Genomic DNA, 12,872 nt, shown 5'->3' with positions numbered 1-12,872 from the left:
AAAAGTTTATGGTGGAATATTGTAAATATTTGTTCCTTGAATGTTAGGAAGAATTACCCATAATAGCATCAAAGCCTGGTGTTTTATTTATGGGAAGATATTTAAAATTCATTTCATTTCTTCAGTGCTTGTAGAATTTGTTCAGGTTTTCTATTTCTTTCTGAGTCTTGATGAAAAGTGATTATTTCCCCCCATTTTTGTCTTAGTTTTCAAATTTAGTGATTAAGTTTTTCACCTCATCTTTCTGATCTTGTTAATTTCTCATCTGTGTCCCCTTTTTATTCTTACCAATTTGTTCTTGCTTTTCTCTTTTTCTTGTAATCCATCTTGCCAGATATTTGCTAATTATGTTAGTCTTGTAAAAGAAACAAATTCTGACTTTGGTGGTCCTATCTTTTAAAACTGTGTTTTCTTTCTAAATTGTGATTATTTGGGGGTTTATTCCTACTATATGATATTGTGCTTCCTTTTTTCTCTTATTTTCTAGACTTTTTTTTCCTTTCTTGCCTTGTTTTAAATTAAGTTTCTTTCTCATTCCATTTTTTTACTTCACTAATTTGGAAATTATGAACTCTGTCCCCTTTGAGTCTTAAATTTAAAATTTTACTATGCATACTTTAAAACATAAAGCCTAAAATTAATCAACATTATTTCCCTCCTTTCAAAAAATATAAGGAATTCAAGATACTTTAAGTCTTGTCATACTCTATCATACTTCAACTCAATTATATGTTATTGCCAAATATTTTAATTTATTTAATCACACTAATTAGACACTGTCATTACTGATTCATGTATTGGGTATCAGTTAGCTGTAACCACAAGTTCTGGTTTTCTTTGATCACCATTCCTCCTTACATTCAGATCTCCCTTTAAGAAATCACGTGTAAGTATATCTTTTAGAATTTCCTTTGGTGAATCTCTCTTTAATTCTCTGAAAATATCTATTTTGCCCATATTTTGAAGGACTGGTTTGCTGAACATAAAGTTATAATTATTTAATTGTTTTATTTTCACATTATAATTTATGATATTATTCCACTACTCTCTGGCTCCCATTCTTGCCATTGAAAAGTCAACTTTTGTAGAGAAATCTGTCTTCTCATCAAGCTGTTTGTAAGATCTTTGTACTCTCACTATGATGGGCCTCAGATATAGATTTCCTTTTGTTTACTTGGGCTTCTGTGGGATTTCTTAAACTTAATAATTAATATCTTTCACTAACACAACATTGTTAATCAACTATAGTCCAATATGAAATAAAAAATTTTTAAAAATAAAAAAGAATATCTTTTATCAATTTTGAAAAATTCCCAGTCATTAGCTTTTCAAAAGTCACCTCTCCCTCATTCTCCTTCCAAAACTCTGATTAGAAAGATAATAGGCTTTTCATGTATTATTTTATTCAGCAGTACTAAATTCCAGACTCATTTAGGCACTGGGAATACAGCAGTGAATAACACAGTCAAACCCTTCCCTCAGCGTCCTAACATTCTAAGGAGGCAAGGCAGACAGTAGGGAAATAATCACAGCTGTTGTATGTCTGATAAGCCTAAGTGCTTCATCTCCCAGTCTCCCTTAGATGTGTTCTCATCTCTTTTTCTCTCTGTGCCACTTTCATTCACTCATTCATTCAAGAAGTAATTACTGAGCATCTACTAATGGACATGCATTATTTAGGTGCCAGGGCTGCTGCACTAAACACGAAGGATAGTCTGTAAGGTGGGATATGGGGACACAATCAATAAACAAAATAAATAATAAACAGTATGTCACTGGATAATAAATACTCTGAATAAAGATAAAGCAAGGTGAGAGATATCAGACAGGCAGGAATGAGGGTGGGTGGCTCTTTTATCATGGATGGTCAAGAAGACCACCCAGATAAGGTAATGTGTAGGTAGAAACCTGTAAGGAGTGAAGCAGCAAGCCATAGGACCATATAATAAACAGCAAGAGTCAAGGTAAGTTCATTGTGAATGATTTCATCAGCTCTTCCTTACAGGCTACTAATTCCATTTTCAGCTATGTCTATTGTTGAGACTGTCCATTGAGTTTTTAATATCATTTTTTAAAATTTTTCATTTAGAAGTTCTATTTCCTTTTTCAAATCTGTTCGATCAGTTTCACAGTCTCTTGATCCTTACTCACATTTTCATCCCATCCTTAATTTCTTCAAACTTCAAATATATATTCATTATATTTTCTGTCATCATTCCAATATCTGATACCTTTGAGGATTAGTTACTTAATGTTACATAACAGTATCACTACAAATTTAGTAACTTTGGGGGAAGGCCACACTGCCCAGCATGTAGGATCTTAGTTCTCTAACCAGGGATCAAAACCACGGCCCCTGCATTGAAAGCAAGGAGTCTTAACCACTGTACTGCCAGTGAAGTCCCCAAGCTTAGTAACTTAAAGCAACATACATTTAGTATCTCACAATTTCAGAGGGTCAGGAGTCAAAGCTTAACTGGATGTTTTGCCCAGGGTCTCAGACAGCTGCAACCACGGTGTTAGCCAGGGCTACAGGCTCAACTAGGGAAGTTCCCATGGTTGTTGGCAGCCTTCAGTTCAGTTCAGTTCAGTCACTCAGTCGTGTCCAACTCCTTGCGACCCCATGAATCGCAGCACGCCAGGCCTCCCTGTCCAACACCAACTCCCACAGTTCACTTAGACTCACGTCCATCGAGTCAGTGATGCCATCCAGCCATCTCATCCTCTGTTGTCCCCTTCTCCTCCTGCCCTCAACCCCTCCCAGCATCAGAGTCTTTTCCAATGAGTCAACTCTTCCCATGAGGTGGCCAAAGTACTGGAGTTTCAGCTTTAGCATCATTCCCTCCAAAGAAATCCCAGGGCTGATCTTCAGAATGGACTGGTTGGATCTCCTTGCAGTCCAAGGGACTCTCAAGAGTCTTCTCCAATACCACAGTTCAAAAGCATCAATTCTTTGGCGCTCAGCCTTCTTCACAGTCCAACTCTCACATCCATGCATGACCACTGGAAAAACCATAGCCCTGACTAGACAGACCTTTGTTAGCAAAGTAATGTCTCCGCTTTTGAATACGCTATCTAAGTTGGTCATAACTTTCCTTCCAAGGAGTAAGCGTCTTTTAATTTCATGGCTGCAATCACCATCTGCAGTGATTTTGGAGCCCAGAAAAATAAAGTCTGACACTGTTTCCACTGTTTCCCCATCTATTTCCCATGAAGTGATGGGACCGGATGCCATGATCTTTGTTTTCTGAATGTTGAGCTTTAAGCCAACTTTTTCACTCTCCTCTTTGACTTTCATCAAGAGGCTTTTTAGTTCCTCTTCACTTTCTGCCATAAGGGTGGTGTCATCTGCATATCTGAGGTTATTGATATTTGTCCTGGCAATCTTGATTCCAGCTGGTGTTTCTTCCAGTCCAGTGTTTCTCATGATGTACTCTGCATATAAGTTAAATAAGCAGGGTGACAATATACAACCTTGATGTACTCCTTTTCCTATCTGGAACCAGTCTGTTGTTCCATGTCCAGTTCTAACTGTTGCTTCCTGACCTGCATACAGATTTCTCAAGAGGCAGATCAGGTGATCTGGTATTCCCATGTCTTTCAGAATTTTCCACAGCAGCCTTCAGTTCCCTGCAATCTTTCAGACCCAGGATTTCACTTCTCTGCTGGCCATTGGCTGGATGCTGCCTTCTCCAGGGCAGACCCCTATATGGGGTCTTCTCCATGGGACATCTCACAACAAAGTAGCTTCCTTTTTCAAAACCACCAAAGGAGAATCTCCTTGCAAAATGTGCAATAGAATATTATGTATCCTAATCACAGAAACGACAATCCATTCTCTCTGTCATCTACTGTTAAGAGTCACAGGTTCCACCTATGCTCAAGGAGAGGAAACTACACGAGGGTGTGAATGTCTGGGAGTAGGGACCATGGGGCCCTTAGAGTCTGTCTGCCCCTGGGTCTGATTCTATTATCTATTGTTTCAGCTGGTTCTCTCATGTGAAGCCGTTTCAACTTTGAGGTATTTGCTTTGTTATCTTATTTAATGAAATTGTTTAGAGGCATAGATAGAAGAAACCTTCCTCTAGGAAAGACTGAGCTTTGTTTCTACCAGTAGCCTCAGAAAAAAAAAGAAAGAAAGAAAAATAAGGAAATTCAGAATACATTGAAATCTGCTGCTGGCTTCAGGTTTTTTATGGCTATTCAAATTTCAACTTTATATGAGAGCTATTTTGTCTTTACAAAGTCCCATGCATGACCCAGAGAAGGCAATGGCAACCCAGTCCAGTACTCTTGCCTGGAAAATCCCATGAACGGAGGAGCCTGGTAGGCTGCAGTCCGTGGGGTCGCTAAGAGTCGGACACGACTGAGCGACTTCACTTTCACTTTTCACTTTCATGCATTGGAGAAGGAAATGGCAAGCCACTCCAGTGTTCTTGCCTGGAGAATCCCAGGGTCGGGGGAGCCTGGTGGGCTGCCATCTATGGGGTCACACAGAGTTGGACACGACTGAAGCGACTTAGCATCAGTAGCAGCATGCATGACCATTTTTCCTCCTTGCCACTCAACAACAATGTCCAGACAAGCACATCTTCTTGAATCGTCTTTCTGCGCAATGAGATTTTACTGGTTTACTCTCACTGGAGATGCCACCCTTTGGTCTTTAAAACTGCCCACTTGGGGTGGGTCTTAGAAATTTGTCTCCTGTCCCTTCCTTCAGTAGTCACTATGTGGTTCTTATAGTCAGATGTCTTTGGGGATGTTGTAAGTATTAAATATATCCTATAGAAAATGGGGTGATCAAAGGGCAGTCACAAGATGTGAGGTAGAAAAAAATCCTATGCTTTTTAGTACATTCTTTCAATATAATTTAATTGTATCACCACTAGGAGGTTTCTCATGTATGAGGTTTAAGAATTGCTTTGGAAAGTGAAGGCACCACAGGAATAAAGACGCTGTGTGCTGTGATGTGCTTAGCCGCTCAGTCATGTCTGACTCTTTGCGACCCCATGGACTGTATCCCACCAGGCTCCTCTGTGGAGAAGGCAATGGCACCCCACTCCAGTACTCTTGCCTGGAAAATCCCATGGACGGAGGAGCCTGGTAGGCTGCAGTCCATGGGGTCATGAAGAGTCAGACACGACTGAGTGACTTCACTTTCACTTTTCACTTTCATGCATTGGAGAAGGAAATGGCAACCCACTCCAGTGTTCTTGCCTGGAGAATCCCAGGGACGGGGGAGCCTGGTGGGCTGCCGTCTATGGGGTCGCACAGAGTCGGATATGACTGAAGTGACTTAGCAGCAGCATGCTCCTCTGTCCATGGGGACTCTCAAGGCAAAAATACTGGAGTGATTTGTCATGCCCTCCTCCACAGGATCTTCCCAACCCAGGGATCGAACCCAGGTGTCCTACATGGCAGGTGGATTCTTTATCATCTGAGTCATAAGGGAAACCCAAGAATACTGGATTGGGTAGCCTATCCCTTCTCCAGGGGAACTTCCCATCCCAGGAATCTAGCTGGGGTCTCTTGCATTGCAGGCATATTCTTTACCAGCTGAGCTGTCTGGGAAGCCCAAGGATGTTATAAGGTGCCAGAAAAATTAAGAAGACATCATCCATTCATTCAACAAGTATTTACTGAGCACCTACAAGGTATCAGGTCAGACAATTCTCCAACAGTTAGAGACACATCAGTAGATGCAAGTGACAAAACTCTGTCCACAGGGAACTTGCCTCTACTAAGTATTTTATTAAGCATGAGGGCATTAAGCTATTTAGTGTAAGAGAGGGAAAGACCCCCTTTGGCATGAAGAGGTCCAAAGGAGGTTCAGGAAAGAGAGGTGTAAAAATATAAAACTCTTTTATTTCACCAGGTGACTGAAAATCAGATTGAGCCTTCATTTTCAAGATGAAATTTATTAATTTAAAATGTCTGCTAAGTCTGTTAATAACACACTCCATCCTATGGAGGGAACAAATTTTCTTACATCTGGATGGGGAATATTGATGGAGGATAAAATTAATGTACAGGTGAACCTATTTGCAAAGGAGAAACGGAGACACAGTCGTAGAGAACAAACACATGGACACCAAGTGGGGAAAATGGAGTGGGAGGAATTAGGATCAACAAATATACACTATTATGTATAAAATAGACAATTAATGAGAATCTACTATATAGCACAGGGAACTCTACTCAATGCTCTGTGGTGACCTAAATGGGAAGGAAATCCAAAAAAGAGGGGATATATGTGTACATATGGCCAACTCAATGGACATGAGTTTGAGCAACTTTGGGAGATGGTGAAGGACAGGGAAGCCTGGTGTGCTGCAGTTCATGGGGTCACAAAGAGTCAGACACAGCTGAGCAACTGAACAACAAAAATAGCTGATTCACTTTGCTCTAAAGTGGAAAATAGCACAACATTGTAAAGCAACTATAATTCAATAAAAAATTATAAAAATACACAAGTTCTTCTTTGATTAAATAATAACAATATTGGCACAGGAGATGGGCTTTAGTGTGACATGATAAGAAATTACAGGCCTTTTCTTCTGTGCCTAGAATCCTTTCACCACTGATTTTTTTTTTTTTTAAGACTATTGCTTTCTTGACTCTCAGCCTTATTTTCAAGGCTATGCTCCTATGCAGTGAGTGTGGAAAGACAGTCTTCACTAGGACTGCCAAGCTAGGGAGAATCCCTCCCTTCCCACTCTGAGGACACCTGTGAGTGGGCTAGTTAGGCCATCTCTGCTCTAAATCTCAGCAAGAAATGTAATGCCTCTTTCCTTGGGTTCATCCTTCCCTACTCATCTCATCTTGGTAGGAAGACCACAAGAATCAGGTTCAAAGTATTGGCCTGGACAAAGGAGAATAATGTGGCTGTTTTTAGTCTAGGCCTTACATCCCTGACAGAGAAGGCAATGGCACCCCACTCCAGTACTCTTGCCTGGCAAATCCCATGGACAGAGGAGCCTGGTAGGCTGCAGTCCATGGGGTCGCTAAGAGTCGGACACGACTGAGCAACTTCACTTTCACTTTTCACTTTCATGCATTGGAGAAGGAAATGGCAAGCCGCTCCAGTGTTCTTGCCTGGAGAATCCCAGGGACGGGAGAGCCTGGTGAGCTGCCATCTCTGGGGTCACACAAAGTCGGACATGACTGAAGTGACTTAGCATAGCATAGCATTACATTCCTGATGGCTAAGATGGTAAAGAATCTGCCTGCAAAGCCAGAGGCCTGGGGTTCAATTCCTGGGTCGGGAAGATCCCCTGGAAAAGGGAATGGCAACCCATTCCAGTATTCTTGCCTGGAGAATTTTATGGATGGAGGAGCCTGGCAGGCTACAGTCCATGGGGTCACAGTGAGTCAGACACAGCTGAGCAACTAACACTTTACATCAGAAAGACAAGGGAAGCTGGAAGTCCACTCATAGTATAGCCCAATTTATGAGGATCAGAGTTTGGAGCCAAAACTTATAATGACAAAAGGAGTAATTACATCAAAGGATCTCACTCTTCAAGTTCTCTCGTCATTGTGCAGTTGAGGTGAAAGGCTGGTCAAGCATGTAGCATTATAGGTTCCAGGCCAACTTGGCCTCTTTTCACTCTAAAGTTAAATCTAGTAAGTGTGTTAATCTCTCAGTCATGTCCCACTCTCTGTGACCCCATGGACTACAGTCCACCAGGCTCCTCTATCCATGGAATTCTCCAGGCAAGAATACTGTAGGGGGTTGCCATTCCCTTCTCCAGGGGATCTTCCTAACCCAGGGACTGAACTTGGGTATCCTGCATTTCAGGCATATTCTTTACCATCTGCACCACCAGGGAAGCCCACCAAGTCTAATAATAGTCCAACCCTATGAAACAGAGATTATCATCATACTTCTTTTAAAAATGAGGAAATCAAGACTTGGAACTCAAATGAACTGCCTAAGATCATAGAACCAATAAATGGAAAGACTAGTTTCTGGGACAAATTCTTTGCTCAACTAGGCTGATTTATCAAAGGACCTGTCTATTTTCCACTGGTATTTGTACAATTTGCAATAGTTTTCATACATAGTCCTCAAAATTACCTAGCCAAGTAGTAGAGCAAGTGTTATTACTTTTTTTTAAGAGCCCAACACCACTGCCCTGTTGCGATCTGCTTGGAATGCTGCGGAGTGGTAAACTCACCTGTATTAGTTTTCCATTGTTTCCATAACAAATTACCACAAACATAACAGCTTACAACAGCAGAAATCTACAGTTCTGTAGTTCATTATACTAAATCAAGGTGTTGATAGGCTCCATTTTTTTCTGGAGGCTCTAAGAGAAAAGCTATTTATTGCTTGTTGACAAAATTCAGTTTCTCACAGTTGTAAAACTGAGGTCTCCATTTTCCTTCTAGCTATAGGCTAAAGGTCTTTCCCAGTTCTTAAAAGCCCGCTGCATTCCTTGACTCACAGCCCCCTTCTTCCATTTCAAAATCCAGGAACAGTGGTCAAGTCCCTCTCACAAATTTTTCCTCCTCCTTCTTCTGTCTCATCTCTCTGACCCACCAGGGAAAGGTGTTCCACTCTCAAGGACTCCTGTAATTAGCTGAGCCCACCTAGATAATCCAGTAAAGTCTCTCACCTGACCCTTGATCATTGCCCTTACCTGTGATCATATCTACAAAGCCTCTTTTGCAATAGTTATTGACTTCATGGTATTCCCACAAAAGAAAGTGAAGTCACTCAGTCATGTCCAACTCTTTGCGACCCCATGGACTGTATCCTACCAGGCTCCTCCATCGATGGGATTTTCCAGGCAAGAATACTGGAGTGGGTTGCCATTTCCTTCTCCAGGTAGTCCCACAAATTCATATCAAAATCCTAAACCCCAATGTAATGTTATTAGGAGGTAGGGCATTTGATAGGTAATTAGATCATGAGAGTAGAGCCCTCATGAATGGGAACTTACTAAAGAAGAAAAAAAAAAAAAAAAGCCCCAGAAAGCTCTTTCTCACCCCCTTCACTATGAATCAAGAGAACAGCCATCTGCAACCCAGAATAGGGTCCTCATCAAGTCCTCACTGGAACCTCTGTTCCTGCTTCCAGAACTGTTAGAACTAAATTTCTGATGTTTATAAGCCCCCACCCCACCCATTGCAGTCTATGATATTCTGTTATAGCAGCCCATACTGGGCTTCCCAGGTGACTCAGTCGTAAAGAATCCGCCTGCCAATGCAGGAGACACAAGTTCAATGTCTGGTCTGGGAAGATACCCTAGAGGAGGAAATGGCAACCCACTCCAGTATTCTTGCCTGGGAAATTCCATAGACAGAGGAGTCTGGAGGGCTACAGTCCATGGGGTCACAAAGAGACAAGAGTTAGTGGCTAAACAACAACCACTAAGACAGCGGTAAGGTAACATACTGACAGATTCTGAGTCTCAGGACACACACATCTTTGGGGATCCATTATTCTGCTTCTGACCTTCCCTCAGTTGGTAAAGAATCCACCTGCAATACAGGAGACCCTAGTTCGATACCTGGGTCAGGAAGATCCGCTGGAGAATGGATAAGCTACCCACTCCAGTATTCTGGCCTGGTGAATTCCATGGACTGTAGACTCCATGGGATGGCAAAGAGTTAGACATGACTGAGCAGCCTTCACTTTCACTTTCACTTCATTCTGCTTCCACACAACCCTAGTAACTTGGCCCCATGATGGTTCTTAAGCAAGAAAGTTGTAATGCCTACAAACAAGGCTGGGTTGGGAAGAAGAAGAAGTTTTATTAATGGCCTCTTTCCATCATGCACAGCAAAAAATGAGAGACTTCAAATAATTACAATAATTAAATTACTATTCATACAAATGTGATTTTAGAAAGTTTCAAAAGAGGAAATAAACTTCCTAAGTAATTAGAATAGAATTTTTTATCAGGGTATACTTATTTTGTGATGCAGAACAATAACTTTTCAAGCTACATACTATAAAAGTTCTTATTATATGTCATGTAGATGCTTTGTGAAACAATAATAATTCAAATCTTTAATAACAAACCATGTCACAACAGGGAAATATTATTTGTTTCCATAAAAAATTTAATAATGATAACACATTCATTTTTTTTTTGCTTTCTCTAGGTTTATGTTCATGGTACTTTATCACTTTAGGATAACTGTCCTTTTTGTGATGCAAAAGTTTTCCATTAATTCAACCTGAAATGGCAATTTAAAAAAAATTTTTTGTGATTTCAGAGTAAATTTACTTATTCCATTAAAAGATAAGTTTCTTATTGAGTATTATTTAGTCATTTTAGCCTTCTTCTAAGTGATAGGTGCTTTGTAAAAGGTAAAATTGGTTATAACCTTTTATTCTTGAAGTTTTGCCCAAATCTTAACATGAAATAGTCCTGTAATTTCCAGTGCTAACCTAAGCCAATAGATACAATAATTGGACTATTTATCTATTTTGTGTTATGAATAAATCCAGATGCCACATCATAGCACAAATTTCTTATTCACTCATCTCCTAAAGTTTATCTGAGAAAACAGAAATATGTATTCTATAAACAGTTTGAGTTAACCTTTAGTCAACGCCCTTGGGATCTTTCTATGACAATGAAATCTATTCAGTATGTACTCCTAGAAAAGGCACCTTTGATCAAAAGGCAGATACAGAGGCAATGGAGTATTCATCTTAATGCTTAACCAAATCATATTTTCTATTTGCCCAACAAATGATATTCACATAGCAAATTCATTATCCAAATGGGAATAAAGCATTCTAAATACATCAAATATTATGTTTAATAGAAACATGTGATACATAGATTTCTTACAATCAGAAAGCAGAAGAGAACAAGGCATAAAGAGGAACTAAATAAATGTTAATTTACTTCCTTTGGGGGGGGAAAAATCCCTTAGTAAACTATTAAAGGAATCAATCTTTACAAAAAAAAAAAAAAATTAAGAACAAAACTTAATCACCATTAATGAGATCTCAGAAATGAATCCAAATACAAAGAAAGCCAATGATTTTGATTGTTGTCCCTAAGAAAGGTGGCTGGCTATGCACAGAAAGTGACTCTAATGTTTAAGAGCAAGAAAAGAAAAGCAACTCCCTAGAAAAACAGTAATAAGAGCTATTGTTTACTCTTCACTTGCTCTGTTCCTGAGATAGAGCTAAGTGCTAATTATGTATTAATACATTCCTAACAATTGTGTAGTTTATGTGGCATGACCATTTTGGAGATGAGAAAATAAAGATTCATTTTTTGAGCAATTTAAAAAATTTGTTTAAGATTAAATAGCTAATAAGTGTCAGAGTGGGGATTTTTGAATCCGAGTTCAAAGCCCACAATCTTTCTAAAATTTACTGAAATCTTAGCTAACAGTTTTTAACTTCTGGGAAAAGGACACTCTTGTGGGCTTTTGTAACACATTTTGCCACGTTGTATGCACACACAAATTGCCAGGAGAAATAGCAACAGCCTCACAGAACACAGATGAAACCACTCTTACGGCAGAAAGTGAAGAGGAATTAAAGAGCCTCTTGATGAGGGTGAAAGAGGAGAATGAAAAAGCTGGCTTGAAACTCAGCATTAGAAAAATGAAGATCACAGCTTCCAGTCCCATCATATCATGGCAAATAGAAGGAAAAAAAAGTGGAAACAGTGATAGATTTCATTTTCTTGGGCTCCAAAATCACCATGGACAGTGACTGCAGTCAAGAAATTAAAAGATGCTTTCTCCTTGGAAGGAAAGCTATGACAAACCTAGACAGCATATTAAAAAGCAGAGACATCACTTTGCCAACAAAGGTCCGTATAGTCTAAGCTATGGTTTTTCCAGTAGTCATGTACAGATGTGAGAGTTGGACCATAAGGAAGGCTGAGTGCTGAAGAATTGATGGTTTTGAATTGTGGTGCTGGAGAAGACTCTTGAGAGTCCCTTGGACAGCAAGGAGATCAAATCAGTCAATCCTAAAGGAAATTAATCCTGAGTATTCAGTGGAAGGAGTGATGCTAAAGCTCCAATACTTTGGCCACCTGATATGAAGAGCCAACTGATTGGAAAAAGTCCCTAATGCTAGGGAGGAATGAAGGCAAAAGAAGAAAGGGGAAGCAGAAGATGAGATGATTAGATGGCATCACTGACTAAATGGATATGAATTTGAGCAAACTCCAGGAAATAGCAGAGGACAGAGGAGCTGGCATGCTACAGTTCATGGGATCACAAAGTCGAACATGATTTAGTGACAACAACTGTAAATGTTACGTTATGTTAATCACTCAGTTGTGTCCGACTCCATATGACTCCATGGACTGTAGCCCACCAGTCTCCTCTGTCCATGGATTTCTCCAGGCAAGAATATCGGAGTAGGTTGCCATTTCCTTCTCCCAACAAAGAATATACACAGAGACAAAAAATAGTTTATGTATTAGCCTACAATAATAGTTGTAGACAATGAAATAGCTACTTGTGTTTTCTAATTAACATACTGCCAGTACAACATTAAGAGGGAACCCAGGCCTAGCTTGCAAGCCAAAAATAATAAGAGGAGAATAAAAGGAAAAATATACATCACCAAATCTGTTGGACTTCGGTTTTCAAACCTGATTTCATGGGATTCAACAGAGATAATGCAAAATATTAAAATAATTGTCTAAATACAAATATGTTTCTTTTCAATATAATCATTAAGTTTCCCCTTGTTTCATATGCAGTATAATTTTAGTAAAAAAATTTACTTATATCACTCAATTGTATTCCCTAATAAATGATATTAAGATACATACTAGTTCACTATGTATTAATCCATCTGCAAACCTGAAACAAAATGGTGGTTGGTAACATTCAAATATGCTTAGTGTCCACATAATTCACAAAACCTCCAA

The 12,872-nt window shown here is 39.6% G+C and overlaps 1 protein-coding gene across 1 annotated transcript in view; it reads right to left on the bottom strand.

The window, feature by feature from the left end:
- The window catches only part of TAFA2 (TAFA chemokine like family member 2), a 564,942-nt gene that overhangs the window by 394,782 nt on the left and 157,288 nt on the right, over positions 1-12,872 (bottom strand). The gene's annotated exons all lie outside the window — the stretch shown is intronic.

The sequence above is a fragment of the Bos taurus genome, chromosome 5 (genome assembly GCF_002263795.3).
Source record: "Bos taurus isolate L1 Dominette 01449 registration number 42190680 breed Hereford chromosome 5, ARS-UCD2.0, whole genome shotgun sequence".
NCBI classification, from domain to species: Eukaryota; Metazoa; Chordata; class Mammalia; order Artiodactyla; family Bovidae; genus Bos; species Bos taurus.
The sequence above is the reverse complement of the archived record's forward strand: the minus strand, read 5'-3'. Positions and strand labels throughout refer to the sequence as shown.